A 23,578-nucleotide genomic window follows, 5' to 3' on the forward strand; every position below is an offset into this window, starting at 1 on the left:
GTAAAAGATAGTAAATTTAAGGATTAAACTGTAAAACCAACAAAAATAATGGCCATAAACAAAAAAATCATATAAACTAGGCACTGGAATCGTAATTAAATCATCATCAATATTCAGGACTAAAATGAAAATCATTAATATTTGAGGATTGAATCAAACCTCAAACAAGTACAAATGTGGGTAGTACAAAAATAGAATCAGGTAAAATTTGAGATCCAAATTAAATAAATAACATTCATTTCAGTGACCAAATCGAAAGGTTACAAAGCTAGAAGGATTTGTGGGTGGGTATCTTCCTTAAAACGAGACCATTTTGGCTTGGGTATATAAGCCCAACCCATGGACGAAAATGGCCATGTTTTTTTCATTTGTCATTTCACCTTTTTACCAAAAAAAGAAATAAGATTTGTCTCAACTCTCTCATCCCCACACCTCGTCGAAGGAGGCCAAAGAGCTCTGACCACCGTAGATCGGTAGTTCCGACACTGACAACTTCCTCCAAACAAACTCCCTACGACCCTCAAACCTAAAACCCAAAGTATTTTAGCCTAAAAGGCTCATAACCATCCCAAAACCCTAAATTATAACCTTAAACCCTTTTCATGAACCTAAGACCTCTCTTTCTATCTATGACATGCGAAAGGTTACCTTCAACAACAGTTGTCTTCAACAATGGTGATGATCTCTCCCTCTTTCCCTTTTTCTTTTTTTCTTCGAAAATAGTCCCCCGTGTTCTCTCTTGATGATCTCTCTTTTAATTTACTGTTGTGTTGTCGTATATGTCATTGAAGAGAGGGGATTTTTCCTCTTTCTTCCTTTTTCATTTTCGGTGTTGCATGTTATTGGTAAAGGTTTTATGCTTTGTTGTTTTTCTATTTTTGTGCTAGGGGTGTTGATCGAGGACGGTGGTTCAGCTGGGACAATGCTCTAATGGGTTCGACTGTGATGGCAACAACGCATAGGGGTACATATTTTATCCCCGAGGAACCTACTCGTGACTCGTGGCCGGTGAGAATCCAGTGGCGGTGATGTCATCCGATTTTTATTGGGAACTGAAGAGTCACGGGCGAGACCACATCGGGAAGTGTTGGATCATATCAGATCAAACAGTTGTGGCATAAACGACTTCCGAAAGCTTCAAAGGTTTAAGGGAAACCCTAATAGGGTAAATTAGGGATCGTTAGATCATCTTTAGATCTGATGGCAGAGAGTGAAGCGGCACATAGAAACTTGGTGCAACTAGGGTTTCCAAAACCCTACACTCTTAGGCTACTATGGGTTCAAACCTGCTTCAGCTGGTCCACTTCGGGTTTGGGTTGGGTTGTATTTAGGCTGTAATCTTGGGTCTGTAAAAAACTGTAATAATAATAAAAAATAAAAATATCAAAAATAATAATAAATATTAAATAATAATAACCAGGACAAAATGAGTATCTACACCTTTGGTTTTTTTGTTCTTTATCTTCTTCCATGAGAGCACACTGCAAAAACATTACAAGAAAATTTTTTTAGGCTTTGAATAAGCAACCAACTATATAGCTAAGGGCCTCAAGAGATCAACCCCCACTATTCCTATATTAGAATGTTTATGACCATGAATAAACAATATATGGATTGAATACTCCCAATGAGGATTCTTTTCATGGTGGCTTATCATCTATGGCTTCAATATTGAATCTTAAACCATCTCACTGGGACACACTATCAACGATCAAGAATAAGGAGAGTTATTGTTTCCTAGCTACTTTCAAAGGTAAGACATTAATGGTTTTATGATAAAAGTGATGAAGAAGCTGATAACCCCGTGTGTTATGTGAATAACCAATGCATAAATTTTGGTCAAGGTGGTTTTGTTAACTTAAGAGTGACTATCCGACATTATTCGATAATGTGACAAAGAAATTGATGTTCAACCAGAGATACTTTGGAGAAGATAAAATAGATGGTGGACCTAATTTTGAGGAGGAAGAATATGTCAAAGACATTTTCAGTTTTCTTGCTCATCCTTATTCCTTTATATATATATATTAAAATACTTTCCCTTTCTATTGTAACGATTGTTAATGGCGAGTGAGTGATTTATTATAAATTGATAACGTTAGTTACCAATTGGTTACTTTTGAAACTTATGTGGGAAAAACAAAAACTTACTCAAACTTTAATGATCATTTTTGTTGTTTACCCATTATGATATAATGGGATAAACGATTTCCAGTTTGTTACTAATGTTTGAGTAAGTTTTTGTTTTCCTCACCAAAGTTTCAAAAGTAACAAATTGGTCTTTAAAACATCAAATAGGTCCTTGAACAATGATTTTATATCTAATTTACCACAAAAGTTTTCTAATTTCATTTTTTCCAATTTTTATACATATACTTTTTAAATTTAAAAAAATGAAACTAAGTAATTAACATTTTTTGACACGAAGCAATCGAATATTTCGAATGATAAACAAAAAATTAGAAAGCTTTTGGAATAAATTAGATATAAAATAATTGTTCAAAGACCTATTTGATGTTTTAGTGACAATTTTGTTATTTTTGAAACTTCAATGGGAAAACGAAAACTAACTCAAACATTAGTGGCCATTTGTGTAGTTTACCCTTTTATTTTTATAATTTCATTGTGTCATGTCAGTAATCCGTTAAAGGTCTAGCGATAGTTAACCTTCAGTAACTATATCTTAATTAAATGAAAATGAAAGTAATCAAATATTAATTAAATAAAAACGAAAGTGACCAAATATTGTAGTTTTTAATTCAATGAGGAAATATGTACAAAACTTAAACGAAATTGATCAATCATATAGTTTACCCTTTAATTAATCAATTATTTTTTTCAACAATCCTCCACAAGAATGAAATTGATGGTTCAAAAATATTGACTCGATACGATGATAGACTCTACATTTGATATTTGTATATGATGTAGACATCACCCTTTAAACCTTCTCTTATGAAAATATATTACCTTATTGGTTGTCCAATAGACACGATATTCTTGAACTATTATGTCATTTGTATATATAGCCATGGAATATTTGATGTATAAAATCCTTTAAATATGTGTTGTGCCGCCTTTTATGTCTCGAAGACATTAAATATATGGGTAAACTACATGATTTATTACTTTCATTTAAGTTATGACATTTTTCCTCATTGAATTCAAAAAATATAATATTTGGTCACTTTTATTTTTATTTAATTAAGATGTGTTAACTAAGAGTAAATTGTCGTTAGATCTTTAACGAATTTCTGATGTGATACAATGAATTTATAAAATTAAAAAGGGTAAACTACACAAATGGTCACAAATGTTTAAATAAATTTTTGTTTTCCTCACTTGTGTTTTAAAAGTAACGATTTGGTCACTAAAACATCAAATAAGTCACTAAACAATGATTTTTATATCTACTTTACTCTAAAAACTTTCTAACTTATCCAATGTTTATATATATACTTTTTTAAATTAAAAATAAAATTAGAAATTAACTTTTTGGACATGAAGCAATTGAATATATTTAATGATAAAGAAAAACTTAAAAAGTTTTGGAATAAATTAGATATAAAATCATTGTTTAATGACCTGTTTGATATTTTAGTTATCAATTTATTATTTTTGAAACTTCAATGGGGAAAATAAAACTTACCAAACATTAACGACCATTTGTGTAGTTGATCCTTTTAAATTTTATAAATTCGTTGTGTCATGTCAACAATCCCTTAAAGGTCTAATGTCATTTAACACTCAGTGGCTACATCTTAATTAAATAAAAATAAAAGTAACCACATATTAATTAAATAGAAATTAAAGTGGCCAAATATTATATTTTTACAATTCGATGAGAAAAATATACATAACTTAAGACAAAAGTGATCAATCATGTAATTTACCCTTTAATAAATCAAATATTTCCCCCCCAAAAATTATCCACATGAATGAAATTGTTGGTTTAAAAATATTGACTCGATACAATAATAGTTTATAGGTTCGATATTTACATAGAACACGTAGACATCACCTTTTGAGCATTCCGTTATAAAAATATATTTACCTTATTGCTTGTCACATCCTTGAACTATCACATCATGTGTATATATAGCCATGGAATATTTGATGTATAAAATCCTTTACATATGTGTTGTGCTGTCTTTTATGTATATATCGAACACCTTAAATCTGTAGGTAAACTACATGTTTGATCACTCTCATTTAAGTTATGTACATCTTTTTCTTATTAAATTCAAACAATCATAATATTTTGATCATTTTAATGTTTATCGGTCACTAAGTGTTAACTGTCGTTAGATCTGTAACGGATTTCTGATGTGGCACAATGAATTTATAAAATTAAAAATGGTAAACTACACAAATGATTACTAATGTTCGAGTAAATTTTTATTTTCCACAATAGAGTTTCAAAAGTAACAAATTGGCACTAAAACATCAAATAAGTCCTTGAAAATGATTTTATATCTAATTTACTCCAAAAGCTTTCTAATTTTTCCAATGTTTATATATATACTTTTTAAATTTAAAAATTAAAACTAGAAATTAACTTTTTTGGACATGAAACAATTGAATATATTGACTGATAAACAAACACTTAGAAAGCTTTTGGGATAAATTATATATAAAATCATTATTCAATGACTTATTTGATATTTTAGTCACCAATTTGTTACTTTTGAAACTTTAGCGAGGAAAATGATAACTTATTCAAATATCAATGACCATTTGTATACTTTACCCTTTTTAATTTATAAATTCATTGTGTCATGTCAGTAATCCGTTAAAAGTGTAATGGTAGTTAACACTTAGTGACTACATCTTAATTAAATAACAAGGTAAATGATCAAATCTTAACTGAATAAAAACAAAAAATACCAACTATTATATTTTTTAAAATTCAACAAAATATATACAAAACTTAAACAAAAATAACCGGTACTTTTAACATAAATCAATCTATTAGAAGTTGATAACTTAGCTTTCACAAGCTCTTCGTAGTAGAACTAAAGCATCCCGTCTTCGATAATATCCAAATTTTGGATCCTATATCATTTGATTTATTTTAGACAGTTCATTCTCTTGTATAATTTTGGCTCATCCGGAGAAAATATCTCTGAACAAAATTTTTTTTAATGTATAATTGCCAAGCGTAAAGTTCTTTATTTATGTGTATGAGAGTTTACTTACAACATAATATTATTAATCGAATGGATTCACTACATCAAAATGGGGCTATAGTGGCGCTTTTTAAGTTATATAGCGGTGTTTCTAAGCTCCGCAAAAAAGATTCCCGACAGAAATAAAACACCGTAAAAAACGTCGCTAAAATTTACGCTGCAAACAATAGCGACACTTGTAAATAAAAAACACCGCAATAGGTTCGTACTTTTAGCGACGCTTGTTTTCAAAACGCCGCAACATGTGTGGACGTTTAGTGGCGTTTTTGTATAAATGTAGCGTTAGGTTATGATATTTAGCGGCGTTTTTTCATAAACGTCGCAACATGTTATGATATTTTAGTGGGTTTTTTTTATAAACGTTGCAACATGTTATTACATTTAGCGGCCTTTTTTTGGTATAAATGCTGCAACATGTTATGATATTTAGTGATGTTTCTTTTTTTTGTATAAATGCCGCAACAAGTTATTACATTTTATGATATTTTTTCTATAAACATTGCAAGAGATTAAGATATTTAGTGGCATTTTTATATAAACACCGCAATGTGTACCCCTTAATTTAGTGGTGTTTTCATCCATAAATGCCTCTAATCGAGGTTGATTTACAAATGTTCATTTTATACTCTTCATTGCCCAAATTTAACATATCTTGTAACAGTTAATATCCAGTAACAACCTTGATATGTCTCAAATTAAGTACTTAACAACTAAATAAATAAAGCTTACAAACCATTCAAGCAATGTAGTTCAACATTAAGTGAAATGTAATATAGTTCAATAATTAAGTGAAATGTATATAGTTCAACAAGTATAATAAACAAAGCATGAACCTAAGAAATGACCTAGGGTGGTGAAATTCGTGGTTGAAATTGCAGCATCATCTGCTTCATAGCTTCAAGTTGTCTTTGAAGTTCATCATATTTTAGCTGATATGTTGTTTCTCTCTTTGTTTCTCTTGCTTCTCATTATGCTTCTCTCACTTCTGATTCTGATTTCATTTGCGTAAATTTTCATCCATTCTAGTCAACTGTTGTTTTAATCGAATAAATTCTGATTGAGAAGATTGACTATGTGATGGCATGTACTGTAACACCCCAATTTAGGGGCTAAATTTTAGAATTATAAAGTGGTGGATTTAATTGGTATTTTGGGAAGAAAATTGAGGATTAAATTGAAAAATTTCAAAGTTGGCAGACCATTTTATAAAGTGCAGGAAATTCAGTGGCTAAACTCATAGTTTAACCATTTCTATTTTTTACACAATTATAAGTTTCTTCCCCCGTGTATTTCTGCAGAAAAATTCTCATTTTCCTCTCCCCGGTCAACGACTTTGATATGCGATCTACTCGCCGTCCGGCCTCCGTTCGACGAACCGAAACCACCATAGTATTCGTTGTCAATAGATGAACAAAACCCCTCAAACCTTTTGTCGTGAATCGTCGTCGTGAATTTCAGTCAGAAGTATCATTGGTTTTAACTCCATTTTCATTGGTTTTTCATCGATTCACGTCGATCCGACCATCCGTTTTTGACACCTCCCACACCATCGTGTTCGTTGCATCGTTCTGAGTCCACCGATGTCCTCCGTGTCTCCGTCGTCGCTGGTGCGTGGAGGGGTGAGAAAGTTAAAGTTTTTAATTTTTCGAAATCGAGCTCTCCGCCGTTCAAAATTGTGAACCGAGCTTGGTAAGTGTCTCAAAATGCCATAAAATAATTTGTAGACTTTTTTTTGGGATTTTTAGGGGCTCCGAGGACGCCGCACGCGCCCCACGCACCGCTCCCTACGCGTGGGGATGGTTCTACGCAGGTAAAAAATAAGAAGAAAAAAACTGGTTTGAACGGTCCGACCCGACCCGTTGACCGTTGACCGGCGTTGACTTCCATTGACCATAGTTGACTAGAACTTTGACCGGCGTTGACCGAGCATTGAACGACCGTTGACTATTTCCAGGTATACCTATCCTGACATTTTTTGAAGTCTTGACTTCGTTTTTGGGACCTGTTTCGCTAAAGTCAAACCCGATAAGTTGTTTTCACTGATTTATCATCCGATTCGATCCGTTTTCAGAATTAAGCCCCGATTTTGATGATAATTATATTGTTATGTATTTGAGGAATTATTGGAAGTTGAATTAAGGATTGAGGACGTTCGAATGGAAATTAATGGTCGATCAATATTGCACGAAAATTGAGGCAGTACTTTACTACTTTTTTCATGCTTTGTGGAACATGTTGATATTGAAAAATGCATGATTGAACATGTTTGGTCACTTTTGGGTTTTTAATTAATTCATACACTCGATATGGATGTGGTAAAAATTTGGTAAATGAATACAGCTCGGATGACTGATATAAGAAATTGAGGGATTTTTAGAATTAAATTACGAGTTCTGTGATAGGTGATAAAGGAATTAGCCTGGATATGTAACTTATAATTTATTTCATCAAAGGTTAAATATTAAAGGTACTTGGATAAGAAATTATGAGAATACTCTGGTAGGGTAAAATTATGAAAATACCCTTATGTTGTAAAAAGATAAGATTTGACCATGAAAGTTGGATAAAGGATTTTTAGAGACATATTGATTTAATGAAACTACTGATGGGTATGAAAATGCTAGTTTTGCTTAGAAAATCTAGATAACCGATTTCTAAATACAAGAGGTTTGTACAAGATACGAGAAGTTTGTTAAAGAATATTTTAAAGTTTAAAGATTAGTCAAAAAAGGGGTAAACCCTAGAATCCATGAATTATAATTATATTTGTTAAGAGTTTTAATACCGAAATTATATGGTTAAGAAATTACGAAATTACCCTTGAGAGAGAAAAGTAGCCCGAATTGACCCTGAATGGAAAACACTCAAAAAGTCATTCCTAAATCGATGAATTACTAGTTTCATCATGAGTTATAAGTTTATATAGAAAATTCCTGATAATCCGTAAATCTCCGAGTTATGAGTAAATACATGAAGAATAATTTATCGATGGTGCTCTTTTGACAGAATTGTTTGATATGACTGAAATAAAAGATAAGTTTGAATTCGATAATAAGATTAGACGGAAGGAAATGATTCTAAAACACTGGATATGTAAAATGACCTTAATACCCCTGGAATAGATATGACCCAAGAATATCACCAAGCTCAAGAATGATTGGATATCATCGAGCTCTGAAATGAATGGAAAAACATTGAGCACCAAAATGACCAAAATGCCCATATGGCCTATACTAAGTAAATGTCATGGATTAATTAAGGAATCTAAACAAACATGGGTGTTGTACTACCCTTAAAAGTTATGAAACATAACTTAAGTGAGTTGACCAACGCTAATGCTATGTTAGTACCTGAATAGCATAGATACCACTCGAATCCTTGTTCGTCTCCTCAAGTTTGGATCGATGCTAATTCTGGAAGTACTCAGCTCAGCTCAACTGTAAATCACATTCGGTATTAAGAATTGGATATTTGTTTGACAAATCAACCACGAAGACCGAACTAAACTGAATGAAAGTACAATACGTATCCGAAATTCAGAAACGTCTGAATTACTCTGAAAAACTCTGAAGTAACCGGAATAGACTTGACTACTAAGTAAAATAAGTAACCTCAATGACTAAGGATTAAATAAGTGATTTGGATGAGTCTGGAAACGTTAATGAACATACATGATGTAATGTTCTTATGGGTCATGAACTACAAATCAAGCACGTCAGCATTTCATGATATCGTGGAAGTGTGGAAACGAAATTAAGAGCATTGGAATATTTGTTAGTTTCCTTAAGATCTATTCAGCGATGATTCCGAAGATGATCTATGGATAAAATTTTTTGGTATTAAAAAGTAAATACCATGGAAGGACAATGAATTTACCAATCGACAAGCATTAATTCTGGGAGATATTCATATGGAGTTATTTGATAATGAAATCAATCGACATAGACTGTAAATGTCCTGAACCTCTATTTCTTCCTTATCAGCTCAAGTCATATTCTGAATAACTGATGATTTTGTCAGTTATTGAACTCTTACTATAGTGATTTTAAATTCTGACATTCTATCGGTATACTGAAGATCCGTGTTTCTCTTCCTGTTAAGATTATCCATTACCTCTGAATAATATATGTAAACTTTGGTGTGTTCCTTAATCACATGAATATTTTATCTGATTTTCAATTTGAATTCTGTTATGATACCTGACTTGGATTCTAATTTGAGACTGATATGGATTCTGATCTTATATATGACCTGGATTCTGATCTGATACTTGACCTGAATTATGTTTTGATTTTTTATATATCCGTTTACGGACGAAACATGTTTTACTGGGGGGTATTGTTGGAGGAAGAATACATGAAGGTTCCTCGGTTTTGTGCTCAGGGCTTTACTAGACATGACGGGGTTGTATGGTTCTGGGGAACCTACACATTTTGTTCTTGACGGATGAGGGTAGTGTTTATATTTTAAAAAATATGTTTTAAAAAGATATGAAAAGTTACATGGTTTTGTGGGAACACACTAGAAAACTTTGAAATGACTATCCAGCTCAGTTGGTAGAGCACAAGGTTCTTAACCTTGAGGTCGTGGGATCGAGTCTCATGGAGGGCATTTCATAATTTGGAAGTCTCCTACGGAAGTTGCTCTCAACCTAGTGTTGGGAGTAGCCTACTATCTTACCTCCCCCTTACCCCATTACATATGGGAACAAGGGACATCCATTTTTTACACTAGAAAACTTATTATGATCTCCTGAACCTAAACATCCCAAATATTTTTCATCTGAACTGAATACTATCTGTTATTACCTGAAATATCAATGGAACCTCAGCTCAGCCTAAAAATCTGTAGATATCTGAACCAATAAGGAAATATATGTCTATCTGTATCTGCACGTTCTTCAGTATCATCTAGTAGTTCTGTATTACCGAGCTTTCCGAAGCTCACTCTATTACTGACCATTGCATGTTAAAAGAATTATACAGTGTAGCTATCAACTTCAGTAAGGGAGTTCTTACGGCGTTGTTTGCAGAGTATGGTACATGTGATTAGGGGGCATGTAATTGTATTTTGTTTTAAGTACGAGTCTAAAAATATATTTTATTTCTGAATACTGATAAATTATTTTACGATTTTACATGTTCTGATAAAAAAAGTTTTTAATTTTTTGAGATTTTACAGTGGGCCGCTCTGATGGCCCTAATGTGACACTCCAGATCGGATCGGGTTACCCGCATCGGTCTGAGGGGGTTACATGTACTGAGACAAACTGGATCCAAAATATTTGGATGGGGTAACGAATGATCCCTGGAAGCGAACTCGACAATATCTTTTAGGACCAAAAACTTCATGAGCTGAGTCGTCGGTTCATACTCTATCATTTTATCATTCAATATTTCTTAAGAATCAATTAAGAATTTAGAATAAATTCAAACATCATTTCAAATAAAAATGTTCTACTATAAATATAAGTATAACATGATTAGAATTTTATGTGCAATAAATATACCATGATTTCTGTAGCTTCATGAGCCATTGGAGAGCCATCTTTTTTTTTGTATTTGTCAGTTTGAAGAGTTGTATTCGTCTAACCCGATTGTCGGACGTAGTTTCCCACAATGTACAAAATAAATTAGTACTTAAGAAAAAATTAATAAATAATAAGAAAAATGTTCATTACTATGTGAATAATCATAATTAAAAAAAAGAATACATTATCATGAGCTATACGAGCAAAGCTCTTCGATCCAATTATATGAGTAAAATTTTGTTGTTGTTTGCTAGCAATTCCAATGTGCTATCGATCCTAAATTTTGAAATTTACATGACTTATAAAGTGAAAATTATAGTCACATATTATTTTTTTGAAGTTCACATCATACCACTCATTTTTTGAACTCCAAAACTTTAACTGCATCTTCCCACTGATACTTGAGCATTACAGGTGGGACATTTTGCAGCTTTTGTTCTAGGCTGAGATCATTATTTAAGTATTTCTTTTTCAAGGAACTCTTGTGGTCTCTCAATTTTTTTCCTAACGCTTGCTTCAAATAATCATTTGAGACATCTAGAGAAAATTTATCCTTCAAATAACTCAAGTGTTAAAAGTAAATATAAATTAGTAATGAACTCTAATTAATTTTCTATGACAATGAAATTATTACCTTAATACAATCCACAATATGGTTTTTGTTACTATTTTGCATCTCATACCATGACTGAAAATTGATCGGTAGAAGATTAGCATTGCGCACAATAACGCCTAAGTAACCAGCTGGAACATGTGCTTATGTCCCAATAAGTTGGCCGACATCATTACTTGTTACTTTAACATTGTCTTCAGCAGCATTAACAGGATATCAGAGTCGATTGTTTGCTCAAGAGCTTTTATAAACTCTTCAGTGCAATCAAACATATATTTTTTTATATATAAATATGTGGTTTTCATCTAACCACCGACGATGTCCCATGTAACATAACTTCTTTCCATTATACAACCATTTTGACATGTTTGTGTAGCACAACAAGAACATTCATAACGACCTTTGGTACTCCAACGAGATAGGTTTGTATAACCATATAAATCATTAATAATTTATAATAATGCTGCACATAAATTAAAGTTCTCATTCTTCAACAAATCATATATTTCAACACCCACCATAATTGTTTCAACTCTTCAATAAGAGGCTGCATATAGATGTCAGTATCATTCCCGAGACCTTTCTCACTAAGGATTGTCATTGATAAGATAAACGATGATTGTTTCATACAAATCCACGGAGGAATATTGTAGGGAATAAGTAGAACAAACCAAGTATTGTATGAAGTACACATGATTTTAAAAGGATTAAACCTAATAGATGCAAGACCAAGCCTGACATTTCAGGGATCTCCTGTAAAACTTGGAAATTTTTTGGTCAAACGACTTCCAAGCTAAACAATCTGCAGGATATCTTAATAATTCATCATTGTTTGTCTGTCATGCTGCCACCTCATAGACTCAACAGTTTTTGAAGACATAAAAAGTCTTTGAAGCCTAGGTATTAGAGAAAAATATCGCAGAATCTTAATAGGCTTATTTCTTGATCGTCCTTCAACTTCATCATCACTCACATTTTCTACGTCAATGTTCATCCACCGATATTTTTTGCACACGTAATAAGACTCCTGGTTTTTTCAATCATCCCAATAAAACATGCAATCCTTCGAACAACAACGAATTTCTCATAACCAAGGCCCAACTCATTTATCATTTTTTTCATATCTTTGCATGACTGTGAAATTTTTACAAAAGGGAACACTTTTCTCAAAAACTCTAATAATTGCGTAAAAGAGTTACCAGTCGACCCTCCCAAAGATTTTAAGTGGAAAAGACGAATGCAAAATGAGAGTTTTGAATATTTCGATCCCTCATAAAGTTATTCATTCATCTCATCATGCAACTTATAAAACTTTGTCGCTTATCAATTTGGCTCTTCATCACATCCACTTCTTCCCATCTCGGTAAAATCATTACCACCCATATCACAATCATATTTTCTAACAGATTGATGATGACTATGCATATTAAATGCATCCCATGGCATACTCTCCATGTCATATTCTCTAATAGATCGACGATGAAAATCAAGATGATAGTCTGGATTACTCATGGATGAAGATTTACGAGGTGTAACTCTTCATGGAATATCTATTTTTTATAGTCCCAAACAGATGTTCGTAGACAACTTCACGAATGTGCCAATTAATGTTAACACTTCTTACAATGGCAAATAATCATATTCTTATGGCTTGCATTTGCAAAAGCTAAATTCAGAAAAGTTTCTACTCCGTTTCTATATCTGTCACTTACCCTTGACATATCCATCAAACTCTTATTCATTTCGTATTTCTGGAGTATCCATTTCAAATGTTAATCACTAAAACTATAGAAAAAATAAACAACTAAACATAAACATTACTTAAACCAAGCCTAACTAAACAAGTCTACTCAAACAAAGGTGTTACTTTTCCATTCCAATAACAATATTCATAAAGATTCAAGAACTATAACAATAATGAAAATGAAATTTTAGAGTCAGTAATCAATAAGTTCAATAGACAAACCTGAAAATCGAGACAAAGGTATGGTATTATTAGTTTATTTATTTATTTAAGTTTAACTTTTCTAATTGATGAATTCTTAAGAAATATCATGTTTCGTTTATAGTATTTCTTTATTTTCTTCTTATTCTTCTTCTTGTTTGTTTTTGTAAAGGATTCAAGACATATAACAATAAGAGAAATGAAATTTTGTTCTAGTAATTAATAAATAACTAGGAACAAATCACTCTTCTTTCTTAGATTTACCTATAAACACTCATTCAAGAATTTTTCAACTAATAATTAATAAGTTTAAGTGATCTATTAAAGGTGATAATCAAATATATTGTCAAGTGGCCATGTGTATTCAACATACCAACTTCAAGAGTTATTTTCTTAAAATCCAATATTACATGATAAAATCCAAATTTCAATCAAAATAAATTAAAATAAATAGATAAATTCTTTTTTCAATAATATTTTTTTCTAAATTCTTCAAGTGGTATTTTAAGAACATAATTTTTCTTAAAATTTTTAAATTCTTAAAACATATTATAAAGTTAAGAAAAACTATTACCCAAAAAAACATTATCTAAAACTGTTATGTTGGTATATATAACTTCTATCCAACAAGGAAACATATAAGATAATATAGTTTTTTCTTAAAAAATTGATTACGGGACATGATTTACATTAAAGCTATAGATGCTTTCCATTTCTTACAAAAACTTCTCTTATCTAAAATCCACATTCAACCCCTAAAATATTGAAATTACAAGAAAAACCCAATTACAAGAAAATCCACATTCAATCGTTATCCCACCGAAAAAATCATCACCCAAAAACTAAGAAAAGAAAAATTATATAATTCAAGTTTCAGTTTTAGCTGAAGCAAAAAGGGGATACACAATTCTATAATGCCAAACTGGAAATACAGGTTTAACAGCAGCCAAAATTCTATAATGCCAGTACCAGAGGCTACAACGATGGAGATACACAATTCAAGTCAACCCATTCAAGTAAATGGACGCTACAGAGATCGCAATGGCTGGTAAGGTTTCAACTAATTTGCAAATTTCGTGCTCGATTCTATTTAACCCATTCAATTCGAGCAAACCCTAAAATTTCAATTTCAATTTCAATGATTTGGATAAATTTCTGTAGACAAAAAAAAATACCTGAAATGTGATGGAGAGGCGGCGGCGGTTGCGAAGAACAACGAACGGCGACGAACAACGTCAAACAACAACAGTTCCATGGGTCTGTAAATGCTGGTGAGAAATTAAGGAATATGATAAGGGGAAACATCAGTTTCGTGGGTTTAGGAAATGTCGACACTGTTTTTCACCCGGGTGGGGAAAAAACTTAGTACGATTGGGACACCAATCATTTTAAGTTGCGATTGGGACACCATAAAAACCGGGTGATTTTAATAAAACATTTTATTTTTATCAAAATATAAAGTTTAGGGTCTACGAAAACCAAAAAATATAGGTTCAGGAGTCTGTTACACGTGAGGAAGGATTAACACCCCCACAACGCCAAAAAATTGGTACCTAGTTGATTACTCAATATTTAGAATTAAAAATTTTAAGTTCGAACTTTATTTAATTTAAAAATCATTACAGATGCAAAGTTGAAAAGGGTAATCGTTTATTAAAGCTTATAGCATTCGCTCCCTAACATGAATGTGAGAGAGATCATCTATTGTGCCCAATAACCAAACATTGCCTCGATATTTTAGAAATTATGATGCGGTCTTGAAAAGGATGTCGACTTATTTCGGGAATCACCAGTAGTCACCCCCTGAGCATACTTGCGGAAGATATAATATTGACTCCCTAATAAGTGAACATTGCCTTAGGTTTTAAAACGTGATACAATCAAACATTTTATTATTAACAATAATTAAACTAAGAGTAGATTAAGGCTTTCTCTATCTTAAAGTGTTAAATTATGAAAATTAAAGAACCTAGAGGGCCAAACCTGGAAATGTAAGCTCTAATATTAACCTAGATTAATTTTAATCAATTATTAAATCTAATAATTGATATGGTCCCTTGAGCATTTAGACGAGGCCCAATATCAGATTACTCCCTAAATTAAAAGAGCTAGATTGAAATCTAACTAAAGTAGAGGCTCTAATAAATTACCTATTTAATTATATTAATATGAAAATCTAATTGAAGTTTTATGGACTAAAATGTAAGAGAACTAAAATCCAGAATTCTAAATGTAAAAATCTAAAGTTTAAGGACCTAAGTGTATGTAAGTTAAAGTAAACGGGCTAAATCTATAATACCTAAAGTTTAAGGACTAGCCAATAAATAAAGGTTCTAATAATTATCCTAATTAACTAATTAAAAATTAAGGGATTAAATGAAAATAATTTTAAAATTAGTCGATGATTAACAAATCAAAGATCCAAACAATCGACTCGAGTAATCAGACATTTTACGCGAAAACTCGAATCGAATTGTTCCCTAATTAAAACTAAGATGAGACCCCAATTACTAAATCAAATTTGGTTTACAAATCTAATCTAAGGACCAATTCTAAAAACTAATTGAATAAAAAATTTAGAAATAAAAATTCTAATAACAAATCCAATTAAATAAATTAAAATAAAAAAAAACAAGCAAAATATTTAAAATAAAAAAATGAAAGGATTAAATTGCATTAGCATTAAATTATAGTAAAAAAATTAAACATGTAATAAAAGGATTAAATTTAAATAAACTAAAATTTGAGTATTAAGTCAAAACAAAATAAAAACAAGTTTGTGACCAAAATATAAAACACGATGAAATTGTAGGGACTAAATAATAATTTTTCATTTTTTTGCAATCTTAAAATACAAAATTAAATAAAAATGCAAAAAATAGAAAAATCTATCCAAAAAATAGAATAAAATTAAATAATCACTACAGATGACTAGAATGCAAAAACACACTAAACTATGGGGGACTAAAAAAATAATCCAATCAATATACAACATGCATGAAAAAGGGGTAAATAACAAGTTTGGTCATTGCAGGTGACCAAAGTACAAAAGCGCGCTAAACTTAGAGGGATCTAAACGTGATTTTACCCAAACTTTTTTTTATATAAAACACACTTTTTCCTTTTTTTATTTTAACCCGAAACCCCAAAAAAATCTAAATATTCTCTCAACTCTCTCCCCTCTCTCCCTCGAACGACCACCTATTAGCCTTTACCACTTCCGCCCCATCCGTCATTCTGGCCACCACAAACGATGGTCGAAGCTCCTAAATGAACCTAATATAAATCCACAACCCTTATTTCACTCTCCTAAAGCTAGATCTAGGGCCTAAATCACCTAACAAGACCCCTAAAGACCTCAAAAACCTTCAAAGTTTTGATTTCCCCACCTTCGCAGACCACGAAGATGAACCGACCTTTTAGTTTCGACTCCCCTCTCAGGTAACTCTCTGGATCTTCTCCTCTTCTTTTGTTTTTTTTTTGTTGTAAATATGTATTTGTATTCGAAACTAAAAAAAAGTTTTTTTTGCCTTAATTTTTTTCCTTGTATTGCTTCAAAAATCTAAAAAGCAAATCCCCTTTCTACAAACTGATTTCGGGTGTTATACCCGGTTTTATATAGATAAAAATAAAACAAAATAAAGAGTCTAATCCCTAACTTTTCTGACCATCAATGTTTGGTGATGATTTTTATTTTTAATTCCCTAGATATTTTGGGGTTTATTGGATTTGATCTGATGATTTTTTTGTTGTGTTGTTAAGATGATGATGGCGGAACAGTGAAGATGGTTGATCCTATAGACGACGGACGGTAACTTCAGCGGCTAGGATCTTAACTTTGGCGACAGCGGCGGTCGATGATAACAAGGGTTAGGGATAGGGTTATGTAAGAGTATTGGGTTAGGTTTTTTTTAGTTTGGGTTCGAGTTTGGGTTTGGTATGGTTTGGGTTTGTATTGTTGGCTAATGTGCTTGTAAATGGGTTTGGGTTTGTATTAATAATAATAGAAATAATAATAACAATATAATATAATAATAACAACAATAATAATTATGGGTTTAAAAAATGTAATTACAATTGCCCCTCTTTGCTCATTGCAATGGAACGGGAATAGAGCAAAGACATAAAGCACCATTTTTCAATGTGGTCTATGCTTGTCAAGCTACGAACTATTTATTGGGGATGTCAATATACGCCTTTCTTTGATGGATAAGACGTGATTGAACAAGTTCTTCTCATTATTAACTTATTCTCTCGGAAACGTTGACACAACTCCTTTGAGATGGTTGACCCAAGGTGATGCTAATCCTACTCCTTATGTAATCGACGACACAAGGTGATGCTGATCCAACTCCCAATATGATGGACGAGCGAAATGATGATGATCCAACTCCTTATGTGACGAATGAGAGAAATGGTGATGTTGATCCAACTTCTTATGCGATACGATCAAGCTAAGGTTGAACAAGTTCTTCTCATTATGAACTTCTTCTCCCTCATTGGATGAGTTATTCTCATTATGAACTCTTCACTGGAAATGTTGATCTCCTTCTTCTGCATTATAATCGAACCCAGGTTGAATAATTTCTTCTCATTATGAACTTCTTTCTCGTCGAATGATTTCTTCTCATTATGAACTCTCCACTGGAAATGTTGATCCACCTCTTTCTGTGATAGAATCGATCGTAGTGCTGGTGTTGATCTAACTCCTTATGCTGTTCCAACTCCTTTTGTGAGGGAAAGAAGTTAAGGTTGAATAAGTTATTGTCATTATGAACTTCTTCTCCCTCATCGGATGAGTTTTTCTCATTATGAACTCTCCACCGGTAATGTTTATCCACCTCCTTCTATGATGGAATTGAACAAAGTGATGATGCTGATCCAACTCCATATGTGATGGATAAGCAAAGTGTTTGAACAAGTTCTTCTCATTATGAACTTCTTCATTGGAAATGTTGAGCCAGCTCCTTCTATGATGGATTTGAACAAAGGTTGAACAAGTTCTTCTCATCATGAACTTATTCTCCCCCATCGGACGAGTTCTTCTCATTATGAACCCTTATATTAGAAATGTTATCTAGTTTATCCCCTCTTTGAATAGTTTTAAACATGTAAAATGTTGTCATATGTCAGTGATTTGTATTTAAAGTACCTGAAGGTAATGACTCAATGGTCCTCAATTTTTGCTGAGATCTATCTCTTTCAACGCTGAAAATATGACTCTTTATTGAAAAAGATGAATGTGTATGCTCCTATATTGCAAATGCATATGATGTCATTTAGTGCAAATTTTATTTTCTAGTGAATCTTTGCTTCTTTATCTTTGTTGAGTTTTCGTCTTTGTTGGGTCTCTCTTGGAAACGACACTACTTACTCATATTAAAGCGATCTGGCCACTTCCTGGTAAATGGTTGACTTCTCTACATGAAAAAAAGTAAAGTTGAAGAAAGGAATTACTGAAAAGGCTTCTAGGAAAAAATCTTAATAAGGACTCAAATGACATCCCAGAAAAATGATCCTAAGAAGGACTCAAAAATTTTTCTATAAAAATGATCCTAAGAAGGACAAAATAGTCTCTCAAAATAAATTTACAGGCATCCTCATGAGAGGGAAATCAAAATTTATCATGTGTATGAAATGATGAAATGTATGATGCAAAAATGCAAATTTATGTAATATGTATGGATGCATGTTTTCTTGATCTGTTAGGAATGGTTGCAAGAGCAGTCTTAATTCTCTTCCTGGTTTGATTGCCTTCCTTATTCGTCACACTTGAGTGCATTCTTGTGAACTTTGATTTGTGAACGAATGCATATTGCCACAATAAATTTCAGCCCTTGATAAATTTTGCTTCTCCTGCCTTGTATAGAAATCCAATAGAGCTTTCATCTTTTCCAGAGAGTTTTTGAAAAGAGAATCTATCATTTCAAACTTTGGAGACCGTGTACTCATTGCCACGTTTTGGTGGAACATCAATAGCCATTGTCTAGAACTAACCACTGCAAAAACTAATAGAACATTCACATTTCCTGACAAGTCCTACAATACATCCATGCTAAGGATGATAATCAGAACCTTAGAAACAACTGGAATTGAAGGTGTTTGCTCAATTTCTAACATCAAATTCTCCCCTCCAAGATTTTCCTTGATTTTTCAAAGTTCAACCACCAATTTAGATGAAAGAGGACTTCTTGATCATCCTCTTTTAATCTTTACGTAGACAGAACACGACCTTCCAAATGGGTAAAATTAGAATTTATAGAAACCCCTTATGAACTAAATATTGGCTCAACATTATAACTATTGGTACGAGAAGCATTCATCATCTCTTGTGGCTTCGACACGACAAATCACCATAATAATGCAATTGTATGTTACAATGCCCAAAGGAGTTTTCACCGAGAAACATATGAAAATAAAACTTGGCTTTTTCAAAAATTCATTTTCAGTTATCATCAAGAAACCCCTAAAAATTAGGCTTAGCTTCTTTAAAAATTCATTTGAAGCCATCAAGAAAACCCTAAAAATCATGCTTAGCTTCTTTCAAAATCCTTTTAAAGACATAAAAAACCCCTAAAAATTAGGATTAGCTTCGTTTAGAATCTATTTGAATACATCAAGAAACCCCTAAAAACTAGGCTTAACATATTTCAAAATCTATTTGAATATATCAAGAAACTCCTGAAAATCAGACTTAGCTTCTTTGAAAACTCATTTATAAATAATCCAGAAACTTATGAAAATCAAACCTAGTTTCTTTGAAAATTCATTTGAAAACATCAAGAAACCCCTGAAAATTAGGTTTAGCTTCTTTGAAAACTCATTTAAAAATCATCAAGAAACTTCTAAAAATCAGTCTTAGTTTCTTTGAAAATTCATTTGAAAACATCAAGAAACCCCTGAAAATCAGGTTTTGCTTATTTGAAAACTCATTTAAAAATCATCAATAAACTTTTGAAAACCAGGCTTAGTTTCTTTGAAAATTCATTTAAAAATCATCAAGATTTTTTTGAAAATCAGACTTAGTTTCTTTAAAAACTCGTTTAAAAATCATCAAGAAACTTCTGAAAACCATACTTAGTTTCTTTGAAAACTCATTTATAAATCATCAAGAAACTTTCAAAAATCAGACTTAGCTACTTTCAAAGTCATTTGAAAACATCATATTGTTTGGGTAACGTGCCTCCATATCAACGCAATGATTCTTCTCGATTGGGCTCCTCGATCCTTGAGGCTTAGCCACTTTGAACAAAATCCTCTCCATTCGATACTTGAACTATGCTCTTTCTTCGCTCTCTTATTTTGTTTGAACAATCCGTAAAAATATGCTTTGATGCATGAAATGTGCATACAATGGATATGTATTCAAATGTAATGCATGAGGTTCTTGTATTCAGAAATGTTGATCATTAATTTTTCTTTTGGCTTTAAAGTGGAGAACTCAATCTTTGATGAAAACATTTTGATATTTCGATATAACAAATTAAGTTAAATGAATTTTAAGATTTTCCAAAATGATTTTCTAAAGTATGTTCGATAAATTTATTCGAATATAAAAACATTACTCCAAATATTTCAAAAATCATTTTTAATCTTTACTTAAGTGTAAAATTAAGTTTTAATCTTAAAACAATTTCAAAATAATCTTTCAAAGTATTTCGAACCATTTCAAACCCAAAATTTCCAGATTGCTCAGAGGGAACCGATTCCCTCCCATAGGGGGTACCGATTCCCCCTGAATGGTTTGACTCCGAGATTTCCAGAATGCTCGGAGGGAACCGATTCCCCCATAGGGGCTACCGATTCCCCCCTGTTCAATGGTCGAAATATTTGAATTTTACACTTAGGGAACCGATTCCCTATAAGGAGGAACCGATTCCTCCCACGCTCCAAGCTGTTTTATTAATTATTTTCACACTAAAACGGCTATATTATCTTCATTAATTATCCCCAACGTTCAGAAGTGATTCAAGGTGTATTTAAACAAGTTCTGAAGCCCTTGATCAGCAACAAACATAGAGAAACAAGAGAGAAAGCATCAAACACAAAGTTTGTGCAATTCAAGCCAATTTTCATTCAATATTCGTTTTGCTTTCAAAGAAAACTTATTGTGCTCATTTGTAATTTTCTTTGAGTGTTCTTTTCTTGTTCTAGAATTGTGCAAACATCTTACCTTGTGAGGTTTTCTTGTAAGTTTGCAAATTTGTAATCTTCTCTTTGGGAAAAAGAGTGTTCTCAAGAGTTGGGGTATACTCTTGAGGGAATTGTAAGGTTATCTCTTTGGCCTCAAAAGAAAGAACAAATTAGTGAATTTGTTGGAAAATCCTTAGTGTGGATAGCTAAGGTAGTGGACGTAGACTTTATTTGAGAAAGTCGAACCACTGTAAATCGCTGTGCAATTACTTTCAATTTTCTGCAAAAGCTTGCACAAAAATTTTAATTGCCAATTCACCCCCCTCTTGGCCAATTCCGTCAATCGATTAACTCAACAATTGGTATCAGAGCCTAACTCATTTGAAGGTTTTATCGCCTCTTGAGTCAATTCGGGAAGAGTTATATCGATTATTAAAGTCATCAATGGCCTCCGCTTCAAACTTCGACTCCGGTCTCAATTCGATGCCCGTCAACAAGCCTCCTTTCTTCAATGGAGCTAACTATACCTATTGGAAGAATAGAATGATGTACTTCATTCAAGAAAGTGACATGGGAGCATGGAATGCTGTAGAAGAAGGATACATCAAACCTCTCACTCATCCAAGGTTGTGGAGTGAAGGAGAGACAAGAATGTTCCAGCTCAACTCCAAAGCTATCCATATTATTTTTTGTGCTCTTGGACCAGATGAATACGGAAGAGTTTCATCATGTACAACCGCCAAAGAAATATGGGACAAACTTCAAGTCACACATGAAGGTACAGATGAGGTAAAGAAATCAAAAATTAGTATTCTAACGCATAGCTATGAAAATTTCAGGATGAAACCAAATGAAGACATCAAAGCTATGACAGATAGATTTTTAACAATTGTCAATGGTCTCAAATCATATGGATAGATCATCTCAAATAAAAAGCTTGTGAGGAAGTTAGTCTACTCCCTCCCAAAATCATGGCAATCAAAGAAGACGGCAATCATCGAGTCTAAGGACCTATCGTCCTTAACTCTTGAAGAACTTATCGGTTCACTCCTCACTCATGAGATGATGCTCGAAGATGAGGTGGACCTTGATAAAGTTGAAGAGACACCAAAGGAAAAGGAGAAGAAGAAAAATATTGGAGTTGCTCTCAAATCCACAAAAGATGAGAGTGATTCTAATAATGATGATGATGACGAGGAAATGACATTGTTTGCCAAACGGTTCAGAAAAATGATGAGACCTTACCAAGGAAGAAAATTCAAACGAAACGAAGGCCTCAAAATGAACCAAAAGAGAAGGACCCAATCATTTGCTATGAAAGCAAAAAGCCGGGGCATGTCAAATATGATTACCCACAATTGAAGAAAAAGGGTCAATCAAAGAATAAGCACAAGGCTCATGTGGCTACATGGAGCGATGAAGAAAGTTCCGATGAAGAGGAACAAGAAGTAGCAAACTTGTGCTTGATGGCATTCGGGGAAGATTCTAAGGTAACCTCTAACTCATCCGATTTTGATGATTTATCTTATGATGAGTTATTTGAGGAGTACAATGGGTTGGCTTCGGATTATGAGAAATTGTTTTTAAAATATAAAATGATGTTTCAAAATTGAAAAATGAAAACGAACTCATATCCAAAACCAACAACGATCTTGAAAGTAAAATCAAGATTTGCAAATCAAACTAGAAGAGTTTGAAAAGAAAATTTAGATTTGCAAAATTTACTTTCAAAGATCAATGATGATCATCAAAAGAAAATTGATGATCTTAAAACTTCTTTTGATAAAGTTGGAACAAAACATTTTAAAAGAGGTGGAAATTCAAAATCCAACTTTGTTAGAAAAAGTTTTAGAAACTACAATCATAGAGGTCCCCAAAGAACCTCTAATGGAAAATCATTAGAAGTATGTGGGTTCCTAAAGAACTCATTACTACTAAAGATAAAAATATCCTACACAAATGGATACCTAAGGGGACTAGGATTTTGGAAACTAATGAATATGGACCCAAAAGAATTTGGGTACCAAAAATCAAAAATTAATCTATGTTTGTAGGAAAGGAGCATTGCTACAAGGCACGGGAAAAAATTCAAACTCATGGTACCTTGATAGTGGATGCTCAAGACATATGACCGGAGACAAAAGCCGGTTCATTGAGCTTAACGCCAA

The sequence above is a fragment of the Hibiscus syriacus genome, unplaced genomic scaffold (genome assembly GCF_006381635.1).
Source record: "Hibiscus syriacus cultivar Baekdansim isolate YM2019G1 unplaced genomic scaffold, ASM638163v2 tig00110528_pilon, whole genome shotgun sequence".
NCBI lineage: Eukaryota > Viridiplantae > Streptophyta > Magnoliopsida > Malvales > Malvaceae > Hibiscus > Hibiscus syriacus.